Source organism: Eretmochelys imbricata, chromosome 16, assembly GCF_965152235.1.
Source record: "Eretmochelys imbricata isolate rEreImb1 chromosome 16, rEreImb1.hap1, whole genome shotgun sequence".
NCBI classification, from domain to species: Eukaryota; Metazoa; Chordata; order Testudines; family Cheloniidae; genus Eretmochelys; species Eretmochelys imbricata.
The window spans coordinates 8,702,499-8,720,012 of NC_135587.1; positions in this window are offsets into that span (position 1 = coordinate 8,702,499).

Sequence of the window (17,514 nt, forward strand, 5' to 3'; positions counted from 1 at the left end):
ACAGCACATTCCATCCTCTGCTGAAAGAGACAAGCTATTGCCTTTTTAATTTCCTTTCCAGTGGCGCTGTATGTGTATGTCTGTATTGTTTGGGTGGGCCCTGGATGCTATCTCTGCCAGCAAGGGGAAGACTCAGATGTCCTGAAACAGTTATGAAAGCTTTACACATATCAGACTGAAATTCACAGGCCCCTGAACCTTATTATGGTTTGAGTCTAAGCAATGTATTTTATTAGATGTGAGTGCGTGTTAACCAGACGGCATCAGGGAGCATCTTTCTTGGTATAGCTCTCTCCCTGCTGGGCCAAATTCTGCCCATTATTTCAACAGAACTGCAGCAGCTTAAGTGAAATTAGAATTTGTGCCCTTGGGCCTTATCATGAGACCATTCTCTAGCACCTTTTGCATCTGCAGAGCTCAGGGCCTTGTACAAAAATAAATGAATGAAACCTCCAATAGGTCCAACACTTCATGGTCCTGCCTTGTTTGGATCCTGGCTTTTGATTCATCCCATTAAATAGACAGGAGCCAGCTGGACCATTTGGCTCCAGTGTTCCATGCCTCATCTTGGAAAGCAGGACGTTCAGCAGCACAGCGCCCCCTACCACCAGGGTTGATGCCCTCGCAGAAGGAACAATATTGCCTACTGGGTAGAGTTCCACTTCCTACAGGTACCATCCCAGCATTTCCTTGGAGCTGCGCCGGGTTGGCTTAAGCCTCCTTTGTGAGATTGGCTGGGGGATAAGGGGCTGGGGGATAACGGGCTGTGAGTCTTAAAATGGAACGGGAGTGACGCTCACACAAGTCAAGGGGGGAATTAGTCCTCTAAGCCGGGCAGTAGCCGCAGCGCTGGCAGTCTCTCCCCTCACTTTCACAAGCAATAACAGAATGAATGAGTACACCGAGGAATCAAATATGGCTTAACACAGGCTGTAAGCGGAGGTGAAATGTTAGTTTTAATTGGGGGAAAGAGGTTGAACAATGTCACCCCAGCTCCTGGCTTTCATTACTCAGGTGCCTTTAATTTGTATTTACCAATACAGAGAGCTGGGAATGTGAAAGAGCAAAATAGCAACTCCATTAAGCAACCGCAGCGGGAGGAGTTGGGCAAGCAAGCCCGCTTGAAAGAGGCTACGCAAACAACAATAAAGCCACTCTGCTGGCAGTCCTATGTTCCCCTTTGTTGAAGATACAATTTAACACCGTTTTACTGCATTTATATTATCTGTGTTTGCAGTAGGAGCTGGAGTGGTGGACTGGAACCCCATTGTGCTAGGTGCTGTACAAACACAGAATAAAAAGGTAGCCCCTGTCCCAATGAGCTTGCAATTTAATCTACTGCATGTGTGTCAAACATGATTTGCTTTGCTTCATGGGGCTCTGCTGCCCTCCCCCCCTCCCCCACCTGTCTGTCCCCTCTAGATCTACCAAGTCTCACATGACCCTTTCAAAACTAACCATTCTGTAAAACCTGCCAGCACTAGCCTCCAGGATGGGAAGCTGAAGCCAGCCTGTAGAGCTGATCTACCACTGCTTTCCCTGGGAGGGTTGAGAAGGAGGCCAGCAGCCCTACATAACAATAATGGCACGTTTATGTCCCCACCCCTCCACCCCCGCTTCATGCAAGGATCTCAAAAAAGCACACATACATTAATGAACGCTTCACATCCTCTCTGGTGAGGTTGGTCCTGTTATCCCCATTTTAGAGGGTGGAACTGAGGCAAAGAACAGTGACTGGTATGACTGCCCGAGATCCCAAGCCACACTCAGGCTGAGATAGGGGAAGGACTGGAGCAGTCCTGGCCAGGAAAACTGCACCTCAGGCAGGGTGGAGGAGGAGTTGGGCAAGCAAGCCCCCTTGAAAGAGGCAAGGACCAGACTAAATGGAGCCCCAGCAACCCGGGCAAGGCGGGAGAGAAGCTATTTCCTGGAGGAGTACCACTCGGCAATGGGAAAAGAAACAGCCCCACCCACTTCTGAGGGCTTGCTGTGAGTTGCCCCCTACCCCTGTGACATTACCCAAGAGGGAGGGAGAACCATAAATAGGGACACTAGAGGCTGCCTGCACTGACCCCTAGATTGTGGGGTTTGAAGTGAAGGACTTTAACTCAATGGCAGCCAGGAGTTATCAGGCGTGGGAGGAAGTGGCCCAGGGGAGGATGAGCAGCAGGTGGACTGGGCCCTGGCCATCCCACACTGTTACACGTTTGGGGCCCAATGGAGGGGGAAGATCTAGGTACCCCTGCCCACTCCAGACTCCCCTACTCTGAGCCATGGGGTGGGATTACCATCAAGGAAGCTGACTGAGTTGGAACCCCATCCAGGACACAGTGGGCTGGAAGGGAGACAGGAATCGGAGGCCCAGATCACTAGGCCTGCTGACCACACAAATGACCCCACGATAAGTTTCCACAGAGGGTGCTCAACACCTCTGAAAATCTGGTCACAGTGCTCCAGGTTTTTCCAAAGAACGGAGCATTAGCTTTCCACATTCTCAGCACCCACAGGCAGGCCCATGTTTTCTAAAGGGCTCCACACCTAATGTACTGCACTTGAAAATCTGACCCCCAAAATGACTTGCTTCAGGTAAAGCAGATCTGTGGCAGAGCTAAGAATAGAATCCTCCCTTTTGTCTGCCAGGCCTGGGCAATAGCCATTAATGCTTCCTCTTTGAAAGCCACGACTAATCCGAAGGGGTTGGGTGCCCCTTGGGAATTCCAGATGAATGGGGCTCATCTGTATCTGGAGTTGGAGAAGGGCATTCACTCTTCCAAGCCTCAGCTTCTCCTGTGTGCTGCAGCACTGCCGTACCCCTGCGTTGAGGATAGGATCTGTTGTCTGGCTGGGGCCGGGAGGTGACAAACTCAACCCTAGGAATGAACGTCCCTAGATGACCCAATAGGAGCCAGGGACTGGACTAACAGCAAGCCTAGCCTTTGTTTAAACACCCATTGCCCTGGTAACTACCAAATACGGTAAGAGATTCTGGTTTAAAAGCAAAAAGAAAAGGAGTACTTGTGGCACCTTAGAGACTAACCAATTTATTTGAGCATAAGCTTTCGTGAGCTACAGCTCACTTCATCGGATGCATAAAGTGGAAAGTACAGTGAGCAGATTTTATATATACACACAGACCATGAAAAAATATACATTGTAAGGAGAGTGATCACTTAAGATGAGCTATTACCAGCAGGAGAGTGGGGTGGGGGGAGAGAAAACCTTTTGAAGTGATAATCAAGGTGGGGCGTTTCCAGGAGTTAACAAGAACGTCTGAGGAATGGAGGGGGGGGGGAGGAATAAACAAGGGGAAATAGTTTCACTTAGTATAATGACTCAACCCCTCCCAGTCTCTATTCAAGCGTACGTTAATTGTATCCAATTTGCAAATTAATTCCAATTCAGCAGTCTCTCGTTGGAGTCTGTTTTCGAAGTTTTTTTGTTGAAGGATACTCACTTTGAGATCAGAAATCGAGTGACCAGAGAGATTGAAGTGTTCTCTGACTGGTTTATGAATGTTATAATTCTTGACATCTGATTTGTGTCCATTTATTCTTTTATGTAGAGACTGTCCAGTTTGCCCAATGTACATGGCAGAGGGGCATCGCCGGCACATGATGGCATATATCACATTGGTAGATGTGCAGGTGAACGAGCCTCTGATAGTGTGGCTGATGTTATTAGGCCCTGTGATGGTGTCCCCTGAATAGATATGTGGGCACAGTTGGCAACGGGCTTTGTTGCAAGGATAGGTTCCTGGGTTAGTGGTTCTGTTGTGTGGTGTGTGGTTGCTGGTGAGTATTTGCTTCAGGTTGGGGGGCTGTCTTTAGGCAAGGACTGGCCTGTCTCCCAAGATTTGTGAGAGTGATGGGTCATCCTTCAGGATAGGTTGTAGATCCTTGATAATGCGTTGGAGAAGTTTTAGTTGGGGGCTGAAGGTGACGGCTAGTGGCGTTCTGTTATTTTCTTTGTTGGGCCTGTCCTGTAGTAGGTGACTTCTGGGTACTCTTCTGGCTCTGTCAATCTGTTTCTTCACTTCCACAGGTGGGTATTGTAGTTGTAAGAATGCTTGATAGAGATCTTGTAGGTGTTTGTCTCTGTCTGAAGGGTTGGAGCAAATGTGGTTGTATCATAGAGCTTGGCTGTAGACGATGGATCGTGTGGTGTGGTCTGGGTGAAAGCTGGAGGCATGTAGGTAGGAATAGCGGTCAGTAGGTTTCTGGTATAGGGTAGTGTTTATGTGACCATCGCTTATTAGCACCATAGTGTCCAGGAAGTGGATCTCTTGTGTGGACTGGTCCAGGCTGAGGTTGATGGTGGGATGGAAATTGTTGAAATCATTGTGGAATTCCTCAAGGGCTTCTTTTCCATGGGTCCAGATGATGAAGATGTCATCAATATAGCGCAAGTAGAGTAAGGGCGTTAGGGGACAAGAGCTGAGGAAGCGTTGTTCTAAGTCAGCCATAAAAATGTTGGCATACTGTGGAGCCATGTGGGTACCCATAGCAGTGCCGCTGATTTGAAGGTATACATTGTCCCCAAATGTGAAATAGTTATGGGTGAGGACAAAGTCACAAAGTTCAGCCACCAGGTTTGCCGTGACATTATCAGGGATACTGTTCCTGATGGCTTCTAGTCCATCTTTGTGTGGATTGTTGGTGTAGAGGGCTTCTACATCCATAGTGGCCAGGATGGTGTTTTCAGGAAGATCACCGATGGATTGTAGTTTCCTCAGGAAGTCAGTGGTGTCTCGAAGGTAGCTGGGAGTGCTGGTAGCGTAGGGCCTGAGGAGGGAGTCTACATAGCCAGACAATCCTGCTGTCAGGGTGCCAATGCCTGAGATAATGGGAAGTCCAGGATTTCCAGGTTTATGGATCTGGGGTAGCAGATAGAATACCCCAGGTCGGGGCTCCAGGGGTGTGTCTGTGCGGATTTGTTCTTGTGCTTTTTCAGGGAGTTTCTTGAGCAAATGCTGTAGTTTCTTTTGGTAACTCTCAGTGGGATCAGAGGGTAATGGCCTGTAGAAAGTGGTGCTGGAGAGCTGCCGAGCAGCCTCTTGTTCATATTCTGACCTATTCATGATGACAACAGCACCTCCTTTGTCAGCCTGTTTGATTCATGGCTGTTACTCTGAAAGATGTCAGAGTTGTTTCTGAGGCTGTGGATGGCACTGTGTTCTGCACGGCTGAGGTTATGGGGCAAGTGATGCTGCTTTTCCACAATTTCAGCCTGTGCACGTCGGTGGAAGCACTCTATGTCGAAGACCAGTCTGCTGTTTCGACCTTCAGGAGGAGTCCACCTAGAATCCTTCTTTTGTAGTGTTGGTAGGAAGGTCTCTGTGGATTAGTATGTTGGTCAGAGGTGTGTTGGAAATATTCCTTGAGTTGGAGACGTCGAAAATAGGATTCAAGGTCACCACAGAACTGTATCATGTTCGTGGGGGTGGAGGGGCAGAAGGAGAGGCCCCGAGATAGGACAGATTCTTCTGCTGGGTTAAGAGTATAATTGGATAGATTAACAATATTGCTGGGTGGGTTAAGGGAACCATTGCTGTGGCCCCTTGTGGCATGTAGTAGTTTAGATAATTTAGTGTCCTTTTTCTTTTGTAGAGACGCAAAGTGTGTGTTGTAAATGGCTTGTCTAGTTTTAGTAGAGTCCAGCCATGGGGAAGTTTGTGTCGAAGGGGCTTTCTATTTTTAAGAGGGATCCATCTGAAAGCTTTCCCTGTGGAAAAAATTCCTCCTTTATGTTTGGTGCCAAAATCAAAAGTATTTGATACCTACGTACCCTGTGTCCAAAGACTGGTTTTAGGAAATGCACAGGATGTCTCTGTGCACAGACAAAGGTGGTTGGGTGTCTTTCTTTTTGGGGGATGAATGGGAGTGTTGGGGCAGGAAGGTGGTCACTGAACGGAGGGGCCTTTGATGTACACAGACCATGCCCAGGGCAGGTGGAAGGTCAGCACGGTCTCCCAGAGTGGAGGAAAGGTCACAGCTTTCTGCTGTAATTGCAGGACTTGGCAGAGTTGTGGTGAATTTGAGTAGGAAGGGCTCTGAGGAGGTGGGACTGACAGGCAGTGAAAGCACAGAGAGATGCTTGGGGGAAGGGGACCACTAAGAGCTGGAAAATCCCTCAGATCTTGGTTGCACTGAACCCGTCTGTTGGTTAAGTTCATTTGCAGATCAGGCTGCAGAAAGCCCTTTCAGATTATACCTCAAATCTCTGCTAGGGGAAGGTCTTTGTTAGTATCGGTAACTACTTGTATCATGGTACTGCCTAGAGGTCCCAAGCAAGATGGGGGCCCTGTTGTATAAACAGTAAAAAGAGAGTCCTTACAATCTAAACAGACAAAGGGTGGGAGGGGAAACCAGTGGGGAAGTGACTTGTCTAGTGGCATGCAGGAAGTCGGTGGCAAAGTCAAACTTAGAGCCTCATCTCCTGAGTGCCAGCCCAGTGTCCTTTTCCCTGGACTACATACCCTCAGCCCTTGAGTGTCCCATTCAGTTGGACTTGTAGAGTACCCAAGCACAGCTCTCCGTGTCTCTTAGCGAGTCTCTGTCTAAATATTCACATGATGCATAATAATATAATTGTCAGTTTCAGGGCAGCTGCATCTGTATTCACCTTCCAGCCACCTTCGTTAAGCACATTAGGCTTCCTGCTCCTAGGCATTATCTCTCTTGGGCAGAGACCCACGTCTCACTTCCTCCTGACCAGCGATTTTAAGGCTACACAGCTCCCTGCCTCACTGTGACTTCCCCAGCAAGCCAGACTGTCCCAAAAGCCAGCACCTTCACTTTCCTTTCTTTCTATAGGCTATGACCTGCAGTTACAAGTTAGCCCACTGCTCTTTCTAAGCAAGCACATTTATTCTTAAGGTGAAAGCATTACAGAGAAAACACATTAAAACAATAAAAGAACCTACACAGATGCTTGAAAGTTTAGCAAAAGTTACCCCAGTTCTAGCCCAGGTAGGTTTTTGTCCTTCAAAACCCACAATTGGGTTTTCCCCATGGTTACAAGTTCATCCATCTTAGATCCAGAACAGAGCCTGAGCAGATCAGCTGATTCTTTAAACAGGTTGGGTCTTTGATCTTAGCCTTCTGTAACAGGCAATCATCAGACAATGACTCCTCAGGGTCGTACCTTTGAAAAGCTGGGTTTTACATAACCAGAGTTGGGGAATTTGTATTAACCCTAGGGATTGCCCATGAAATCTACTTAACAGTTATTGTTCCAAAAGTCCATACTTGTCTGGCACATTTTCAGTATGATCTTTTGAACTACCACATCTCACATCTGCCCCCTGAGAGAGGTAACATACCGTCTTGGCCCAGAATAATATATAAACTGAACACAATAAGGTCTTCTAAGGATTTTGCAGGAAATTGCCATCTCTGTCACAATAATTTTAAGATAACGTAGTTGTCTGTAATGGGGCTTACTTTAAAAAAAAAAAGAAGCAAACCTAGTTTTAAAAAGCAAAACAATGTACAAGGGAATTGTTGACTTTCTTCAGAAAACATAGCACTGCCAAAGTAACGGGGGATGTGAAAATAATATCATACCACTGCTCAGTCAGCACCGAGCTACGATGTGTCATACTAAATTGATAGGCTTGGAAGAATTAGATTTTTATCAATAGATGTTGGTAAACATAGATTTCACTGTGCGTATCATTTTGAATCTGTGTTTACTATCCTTAAATAATTATTGTCTGACTCCCCCATAATTTCCCACAAATGTCAAAATGTAAATGAATAAAAATCAGGGGGAAAAAATCCTTAAACCCATAATTTTGTGCAACAGTGAACATTTAAATAAATTAAAATTAAAACAATGCTTTAAAATAAACACATCTGCTGAAATTATATGAAAAAAATGTATTCTGCCAAACCTATAAATAAAGTATAAACTCCAGTCACTGCAATGCCTGGGCTGTATGGAAAACATTCCACCTGAAAGCAGCAGAAATTACCTCACTTCACTTTATACTGGCTACACTCCATTATATGTAAATATGATTCAGAACAACCAATAAATGGATAAGCCTTCCCCAAAGTTAATGATACAAATATCCTTCTCTTTTGGCTCTGCTGGGAAGAAAGTTTCTCTCTAGGTGTGCAGCTGTCAAAGGAAAATGGCTGGAATAAATTGCCTAGGAATTTGTGAATAGTGAAGGGACTTGTGTTGGGGCAAACTTGAAGCAAAAGAACTCTTAGGGCATGAATGCATTTCGCTTTGCCAAGGACTCGCTGTAGCTTGAATTCTGTTACCACAGAAAGAGGTTTTTTTTCGTTGGACTGAAGGCTTCTTGTCTGAATATTGTGCTGTAATCCTATCAGCTCTTCTAAACTAAGCAGGCGCAGGCTAGATTACTAACTGGCTGGGAGACAGGGTTCTTTTTGTGCCCAGGTGGTGCAGAAAGGGAGTGTGTGGTGGTGATTCAGTAGGTAGATGCTTGTTCCTCCTTTGAATTAGTAGCACACCAGCATTAGTGCCAGGGCCCTGGTTTTTAACAAGGAGACAAAAGCAAGGGCCCAACTGCTTGTGGCTATTAGGGTCCTACATTGCTAAGGCCACATTCTGCCTATGTAAGCTACCTTTGTAGTGTAATTGGATGTAGCATTCTTCTTAAGTTCCTGCTCTGAAACCATTGCATTGTTTTGCCATGAGTTGTTAAGAGATCTGCGGTGCTCCACCCTAGAGATGGATGCATTCAGTGATGGATGAATGATTCGTACAGTATGTGCTTTATAGGAGGAGGCTGTAAATTTTAACTAGTTAATATTTCCATGGTGCTCTTAGATCCTCATATGAAAAAAAACCCAAAAACCTTACAGGAGGGCAAAGCATGAATTCTCCCTATACTAGCTGTGTAATTTCTCTGTGCCTCCGTCCCCCTTCAGTAAAATGGGGATAATACTTCCTTGTCTGTTTAGGCTGCAGACTTTTCAGCTGCTTTCTATTTGTATGTACAGCACATTTGTATGTACGGTATGTATAGCTTGGTTGGGGCCTCTAGACACCACAATCATTTTGTGTGGCATTCGCGATTGAGTCAGGAGCGCAAATCCCACTCTTAATGCACATTTCAAAAGGACTGCAACTCGGCTGAGGGTGAAGGGACACTTAGAAAAAAATTTGGAATATATACCAGATTGTCAAAGGCATTGAGGTGCTTAAAGAGGCTGTCATGGGATGTATACCCCCCCCCCCGCAAGCTCTGAAAGGGTTAATGTGGGCTCAAGGGGCCTGTTAAGGTACTTGGCTGCACCTGGAGGATAGGAAGAAGCCCAGAGAAACAGCAGCAAGGGATAGGACTGCGCAGACCTTGGCTGCTTTTTATGGGGTCTCTGGGCTGGAAGAAAGTATAGAGGGCAGGCCTGGGTTCCCCTACCAGCCGCTGGGAGGTGGCACAGGAGTTGGAGATGCCACTGAATGGCTGGTACAGAGACACTTTGTTACCCTGGAAGGGGAGGACTATAGTGACCTGGTTGGAGAGCTGAGTCACAAAGAAGGAGCACCCTGGGTCGTGGGGAGAAGGGGGGGTGGGTCATAGCTTGAGTACCTGATGGAAGAGGGTGCTAGACCAGGCGAGAACTGATCCCCCAGAGCAGTCACAAGGAGACATCCCCTGCAGTGAGCAATTCTTGTCACAGATGTAGGCATGTGCTTGTAGGGATTTTCAAACACACATATCTGCATCTTTAAGGGCCAAAATGCCTCTGAATAACTGGCCCTGAGAATACACTAGACTGTTTTTTCTTTTACATGGAATTATAAGGATACAAAGTTGCCATGACAAATCTTATTAATCTACAGAAGGAAGATAGTAGTGAATGGTCTGTTTATTTTTCAAGTGACCGCTTGTCTTCACACTTCTCTGCGATCTCTAAAATATGCAATTTATTTCAGTGAGAAAAATTGTTTTGTTAAAGAAATCCACATAGTGTCTGTAGGTTTGATTTCAATTGTCCAGTTATACATTTCTTTGTGATAACTACCAGAGTATATACTACCATGTTGTTATCCCATTTCTTCCCTAAGAGTGACACCTTTCTATCCAGAGAGAAATCCCCTACTATGGTTCATATCTTTGTCTAGTTAGTAGAAGTGGGTCTTGTAACACAGATTGCTGATGATTTGCCAAAGCTGTAAAGAGAAACTCTAAAAAGTAAATGGATTTCTGCTTTAAGTGTAAAATAGTTTAAACATTCCCCATACATGTGTGGAAACTGCAGTTTTCAGAAGACTAAAACCCACTATTCTTGTCTCAATTACTTTTTCAAGTGCATGGCAGATGACCACAGCTGTTATGAATCAGCTGGCTGCATGCTTTGGATTATTGTCTCTGAACTATGAACGAATCCTTGGCAAGATGCTTGTGACTCCAAAAGCATGTTACTGACACTCCATTTGCCATTGTTATGCATGATAGCCTCCCCTTCAGGTAAAATGCACATTGTGCAGAACAAAAACTCATTGCTGATTTGTTAAGAAAGTTCTCAAATCAAACTCTGAAGAGTAGTAAAATGAAAACCAAGGCTTGGATTTTCAAAGGGAACCTGAGTGTCCAAGTTCTTTAGGCAACTTTGCAAATCCTAGCCTAAGTCTTTTGTGAGTTAGTTAAATAAGATTTGCATAGCCAATAAACCAGTTTTTTTTTTTTTTTTTTTGCTGCGTCCACATCTCCAGCGCTCAACGCTCTATTAAGTGCAACAGCTGGAGTATCTAGCTTGCAGCGTGAATACCATGGCTCCTTGTCTAATGGAGTGGATGAAAATGTCCTTTAAAATACAGTAATGGAAGAGTTGGCCAATGAAAGAGAAGGGGGCAGAAGGAGCAGTGTCACCCCAGAGGGGAGAAGCTGCGTGATACCAAGCCCAGAGTTGATCTATCGTTCAGCTCTGGAATGACAGGGAAGGAGATAAAATTCATCTCTGGGGAACCTGGCCTGACTGACTGACTGGCTACTCAGCAGCAAGCTCTGGTGCAGTTGTTAGAACGGGGGAGATGCCAGGGTTGTAATTGAAGTTGTCACTTGTGTCTGAGCAGAGAAAAGATCAGACCTGCCCATAGGAAGGGGTGGGAACAAGTTAATTCTGAGGGGGTGGGATTCTCTTTAGGGTTGCTAACTGTCTAATCGCACAAACCCAAACACCCTTGCCCCGCCCCTGCCCGGCCCCTTCTTTGAGGCCCTGCCCACCTCTCACTCCATCCCCCCTCCATCCGTCACTCGCTCTCACCCACCCTCACTCACTTTCACTGGGCTGGGGCAGGGGTTGAGGTGCGGGCTCTGGGAGGGAGTTTGAGTGCAGGAGGGGGCTCAGGGCTGGGGCAGGGGTTGGGGTGCGAGCTCTGGGTGGTGCTTACCTCAGCAGCTCCTGGAAGTGGCCAGCATGTCTGGCTCCTAGGCTCAGGGGTGGGAAGGCAGCTCTGCGTGCTACCCCTACCTGCAGGCACCACACCCACAGCTCCCATTGGCTGCGGTTCCCGGCCAATGGGAGCTGCAGAGGTGGTGCTGGCGGTGGGGGTACAGTGCACGGAGCCCCTGTAGCCACCCATCTGCCTCATATTCAGAGGGACATGCTGGTCACTTCAAGGACCCGCACGGAGCCAGGGCAGGAAGGGAGCCTGCCTTAGCCCCACTGTGCCGCCAACTGGACTTTTAGCAGCCAATTAAAATGTCCCAGATTGGTTTCAGAAGCCACTGGGAGATCAATGCTGATTCAAGGAAACTCGTGGCCAATCCAGGAAGGCTGGCAACTCCAGTTCTCTTCCTGAGAGGAATCACTTCTTGGGCACCCTCTCCGAGATTACACAAACCGAGGGATTGACAACAATCTTGCTCTGCAAGTCTGATTGGCGCTTTCCTGATGGGGACACCTACTTCTCATTCACTTAGATGCTGATGTCAATACAAAGTATCTTCCTCGCTGGAAGAGGAGGAAGCTGTTGTGTAACACTGACAATGCTTCTTTAGGACCGTGTTTCTTTTCTTGTGTGGGTTTAGAATACTCCGTGGGGAGGGCTCCCAAAAGGGAATTGGATGAGCACAATCAGGTTAAAATTGGAGGAGTGGGGAGCATGTGTAAGAATGCAGGATGCCTGCAGCCACTTCTAGGGGGACATAGAGTTCAGCAAATAATCCGGAAGGACACGTCCTGTCTCTTCCATGTAGTTGTGCCAAAGGCTCGGAGGTGGGCATGTGCCCATGCAAGCTGCATCTCCTCCCTGTCATCTCCTCTAGTTCACTTCTACCCTGACCTGCATACCCCACCTTAGTCCTACTCTGGGCCCTTACTTGCTGTGTGAATGTACCTCAGTTCTGGCTCGCAGCACCATTGCTCTTAAAATCCAGAGTCTGTCCAACTAATCACGCTGCATTGTGAAGTGGTTTGTTATGAGCTGGATGTATGTACTCTGAGGACTAGGTTGAGACCATCAAATTCACTTCCCTTCTAGCTTGATCCAGACTTGAACCCTGACTTCCGAAAGTGACAGCCTGGGGCACCGCATGGTCCAACAGCTCGAGCATGACACTGCTTTCGTTACCATTCCTGCTGCTGCCTTGCTGGGGGTCCTTGGACATCTCTATCATCTCTTCTCCTCTCTGAAATGAGGATACTGCTTAGTAATCCACCTCCCTTAAGGAGGTTGTGAGGACTAACCTGGCTAATGTCTAGGCAGTGCTTTGAAGACATAAAGCACTATGAGAGACTTCCTTAGGGCAAGAAACAATGTGGGGAAGTGGCAAGGTAGGAAAGAAAGAGATGGAAGATCAACTGCTAGGTAACATTCTACCATCCTCCAAATCCAGGGAGATAGTAGAAAGCGAAAGGCTAGGAGACTATGGCTGGATGATGGGATGGGAGGGAGGGAGGTGTCCAACCAACTGCTCCGTGTATTCCTGCTTGGCTGTGAGCTGTTTAACAGGACTCCGCTCCTGGAAGCAGCCGGCCAGAGGACAAATCTCAGACAGTTTGCGTTTGTCCTGGTGCTTGCTTTCTCCTTATCGCACATTGGGGCAGCAAGGCCCAAGTGACGAACCCCACTTCCTCTCCCCGGGAGTGACTGCATATCTGAGTTAGAGGCATAGTTGGGTGATGCTGCATGACCAGCATGGAAGCTCAGCTGGGACGTGCACGCAAGTCAGAGTTTTTTCCCAAAGAAGTTACTTGCAATTTATTCATAGTGTTTTTCAGAAACTTTAGACAGAAGAGCCAGACAAGTGACCTGTGGTTTGTCTAAGTACCAGTTTCCCCGGCCTTGTAGCATGTGAGGCAATAAACAGCTGCTGAGATTGATTGGGTGCCCCAGGGAAGTTCCTTCGTACTGTGCCTTCTCTCCCCTATGGCTTATAGCTGTCGCCGCCTGCATGATCTCACTGTCTGCCATTGAGCCACGAATCTAGCCTAGAGAAATGCATTTCAGCAGTGCCAGGCTTGTGTTACAGTAGGGTGGGATTGAGGTAGCTCGAGTGCTCTGGGAAGAGGAATAGAATGTAAAATGGGATCATTGAAAACTACTCCTTCCATAAGCCTCTTTAGCGGTTGGCGATTGGCAATCAGCTCGACTTGAAATGTCACCTTACTCTGGAACAACAGTCTTGCTTTAAGAGATCTGAATTCTGTCAAAGGAATTCAATTTAGAAAACCTTATGACTTCTTTGCTTGTGAGAGAGGGAGACATGCATAACACAATGGCTAACTAACTTCAGTTAACCGTTCCAGACCTTTCTCGCTAATTCATAAGAAATCCATCTTGCTTAGATGGAAGTTGCAAAGGGCCAGATCCTGAAAGCTATTTAGGCTCCCAACATCTGTTGAAATCAATGGGAGTTAGTTGCCTAAATACCTTTCATGATCTGGGCCAAAGTCAACATGCTTTTGTTCTATAAGTTAATATGGGTCCATTGGCATCAGCAGAAGTAATACTGATTTACCCCAGCCGGGGATCTGGCCTGACAATCTGAGTCTTCTGTATTTGCAAGTTTTATTATCTAAAATAAAATACCAAGGCATAAAAGAGAATTTCACATAGTAAAATAAGATAGCTATATGATAGGTAATGACAGAAACTGACTGCATAAAATTTAATTTGGCAGGTTCAAAGTTCATCTAACTAGTAATTAAATTCAAGAACTGTAATACAGAGCAATCCAAGGGGTATTTAAAACTGGTCATCTTGTTTAGCTTCATTCCTCTATCCTGAAAAGATAATCTATGTCCAAATATGGATCTTTAATACAGGTACTTTCTAAGGTCACTCATGCTTATGCCAATAAGTAGTTCTCAAAATTAACTCTAGCTAGAAATGTAAAATTATGTGAACAATTGTTTGTTTAATTTTGTTTTGAATTGATATTTTAAACAATTTCTCCCAAGGGACACAAACCATAGTTAAGTGTTTTTATTTTCACATCCACTTAGTCAAAGATATAAGACATAAAAATAATATTGTTAAGCTAGAATTAAGGTTGAGAGTACACGTCAAAAGCCAAGCACTGGAATCCTAGGAAAGTCAGGGGAACCCAGATTTTGAAAGCATGAAAATACATAGTTACGACACCCGACCAACGTTAACTGTCCCCCCCGAACAGCGTGGATCCACCCCTATTCCCTCCTCTGTTCCTTTCATAGCTTCTCCTGCTCCAATGCTTACGCATAGACCATCTTCCCTAAACTTGTCCGTAATACCCCCGTTTACTCCTTCAACTCCCTCCTCAAGATCCACTGCCACTGTGAAACGTATCGGAAACTGCCAGTTGGCAAGGGCTAGTTGGAAAGTTGGTGGAAATAGCTGGCACTCTTCCTTCTTTTAAAATAGAAATAAACAGTTAAATTATTCATTGCCATCACATTAAGGTACCTACATATCCACTTGCATACACATGGGGTGCTCTGGGCCACCTTCCATTTGAGTCTCACTTGTTGTATGATGTCTTAAATTGGATTGTCAGCTCTTTGGGGCAGGGACTGTGGTGCTGTGTGTGTTTGCATGCTGCCTAGCACAATGGGACCCTGAGCTGGATTACTGCCATGCACGGGATAAGGGTTTGAAATAACTGATGTAAGCACTAGGCCTTCATCTCTCTTCTTTTCTGAGAATTGTGCAAAGCATGATGCTTTTCTGTTTCCTGTGGCTGGAATCACCTCACCTTTCCAAGGTCTACATTACTTATTCCTGATCACCTTTCAGTTATTCACACTTGTGAGGCTCTCACTCTTACAGGCTTGTCAAGAAAGGCCGAGCACTGAACAGGCAATGCAGGCTGATCTGCCCCCTCACCCCCAGAGGTGGTAGTTTCCGCTCAGGGCTGTACCATATTATACTACTATAGACCCTCTGCTGGGCCTCAATATTTATTTGAGAGCCAATAGTATGCTCAGTTCTGTACAAAATGGAGAGCAAGCCATGACCCCTGCCCCAAGGATCTTACAGTCCGAAATGCACAATACATTCTGGACACGCAGTTGTGCTACTTGCCACCTCTCCCGCTGATCTAGCATTGAAGAAAGCGACTCCTGTATTTAAAAGGCCCCTCTTGCTTTCAAGACCAGTCTTCTGGGGGGATTCTTTGTGATGGTAGGGGGCAGGGCTTAGCAGTCTGGGCCTCACTTCCATTTTGTTCCTAAAAGCTCATGTGTCAAGGTTTCTGCCTGCCAGCTTCAGGGGTCAGGAAGGGATTTCCAACCCCCACACCCCATGTATTTTGTTTGTGGGGGGGGTTGTCTCCTTTCTCTGAAGCATTAGGGATGGTCACATGGAGATGGAGCAGGGCTCGGAGATGGCACCAACCATTGTCTTCCTCAGGCTGGCTTCCATTGGCTGGCTGGCTCTTGCTCACGTGCTCAGGGTCTAACTGATCACCACATGTGGGGTCAGGAAGCAATTTCCCCCCAGCTCAGATTGACAGTGACCTTGAGGTTTTTTCCTCCTTCCTCTGCAACATGTGGGTGCAGGTCACTTGGCGGGATTATCTGAGTGTATCTCGCGTTATCATTTTGCTGCCATTGCAGGGGCCTCAGGCACTGGTGCACCTTGGTCCCTCCTGTTCTCAGCCTGCGACGCATCATAGTCTACTCTCCTGTTGGCTGGGATACGTCGGTTGTTGGGGTTAGCGTGCTGGTGCTGGGAGGTGATGGTAGCCTGGGATGGTCTGATGGTCCCTTCTGGCCTTAAACTCTATGACTGCGCCGGTCAGCCTGGTTCCTCCCTTCTCCTACGTATTTATGAGAGTGCAGTACCAAACGCTCAGGCTACCAATGCCTGCTAGAGGGACAAAGTCCGCTCTTCCCCTTCTCCAACAGCTGGCCCGTATATTCCATGAAATGGCTGGCAATCTGTTCCCTTCAACTACCAGACCAAACCTGAGGGAAACCTCCTGTCTGGTTCAGGAGGTAACCCTGAGCAGCTGCTTTCAGTCTCACCCCACAGGCCAAACTGCTCAGTGAGAGTTTATAGAAGGTAACAGTTCTAGCAGCAGCTCTTCCGGTGACAGGGTCTCTTGTACGCCTTTCATCACTTCTCCTTTAATTCTACTTCCCTCCAACCCACTCGCCCACACTGCAAAGCCCAGAGATTCAGCAGTTCTCCCATCAATCCCATGTAACTACTACCAGAACCCATCACTGATGGGCCATGCAAGAATTACACAAGGTGCTCCCAATCTTGGGGGACTTCAGTGCTCTGATTCCAGCCTTCACAGAAGCATTCCTCCCACAACAGGGATCAATGCTCCACCTCTACTCAACACACCCAGCCTGCAGAGTGAGGGACCCAGAGACAGGTTTCTAGTCATCCTAATCATCGGCTCACTGCAGAGTCCACTCTGCAGCCCCTAGGGTGCCTTTCCTCCAGGCTGCCTAAAGTCTGCATGGAGGAAGACTCCAGCACGTGTTAAACAGCAACAGGGGAATTGCCAAAAGTTCAGTGCTAATGTTGGGCAGGAAATGTCCTGAGAACAACCTTATTCCTGAGATTTCTGGTGCGTCCCACCTCTAGCTGGGCTGGAACAACGGTGAGAAAAGTCTTATTCCTGGGGCACTTTCAGTTTCTCCCAGTGCAAAGGTATGAAGATATAATTGGGTGAATGGGGGCATGTAGCAGGGTGCTGGTGCAAAAGCACCTAATTAGCCCCTGCCCAATCAGCTCCAATCAAGGGAAGCTCCAATCAAGGAGCTGATGGAAAAGGCCTGATGTTGGCCTGAGGATTGGCAACACCTGCTGGCCTGACAAGCCAAGGACTATAAAGGCTGGAAGGAAGGCAGGGGGCAGCCAGGGAGGGAACTGGAGGTCTCCTAGCTGAAGGCTGACTCTGCCTGTAAAGGAGGTGACTAATCCTGTCAAGCTTGTATATAGACAGACACTGGTGGTGGGATAACTTTAAGTAAATAAAGACACAGGTGTTGCATGACCCTGAAGCCTCTCTGAGCCTTATTGGGGGCAGCAAGCAGGCCTCTGGGAAGAGGGGTGGGTCGTGGACCCTGTTACAGGACACAGTTAACCAGC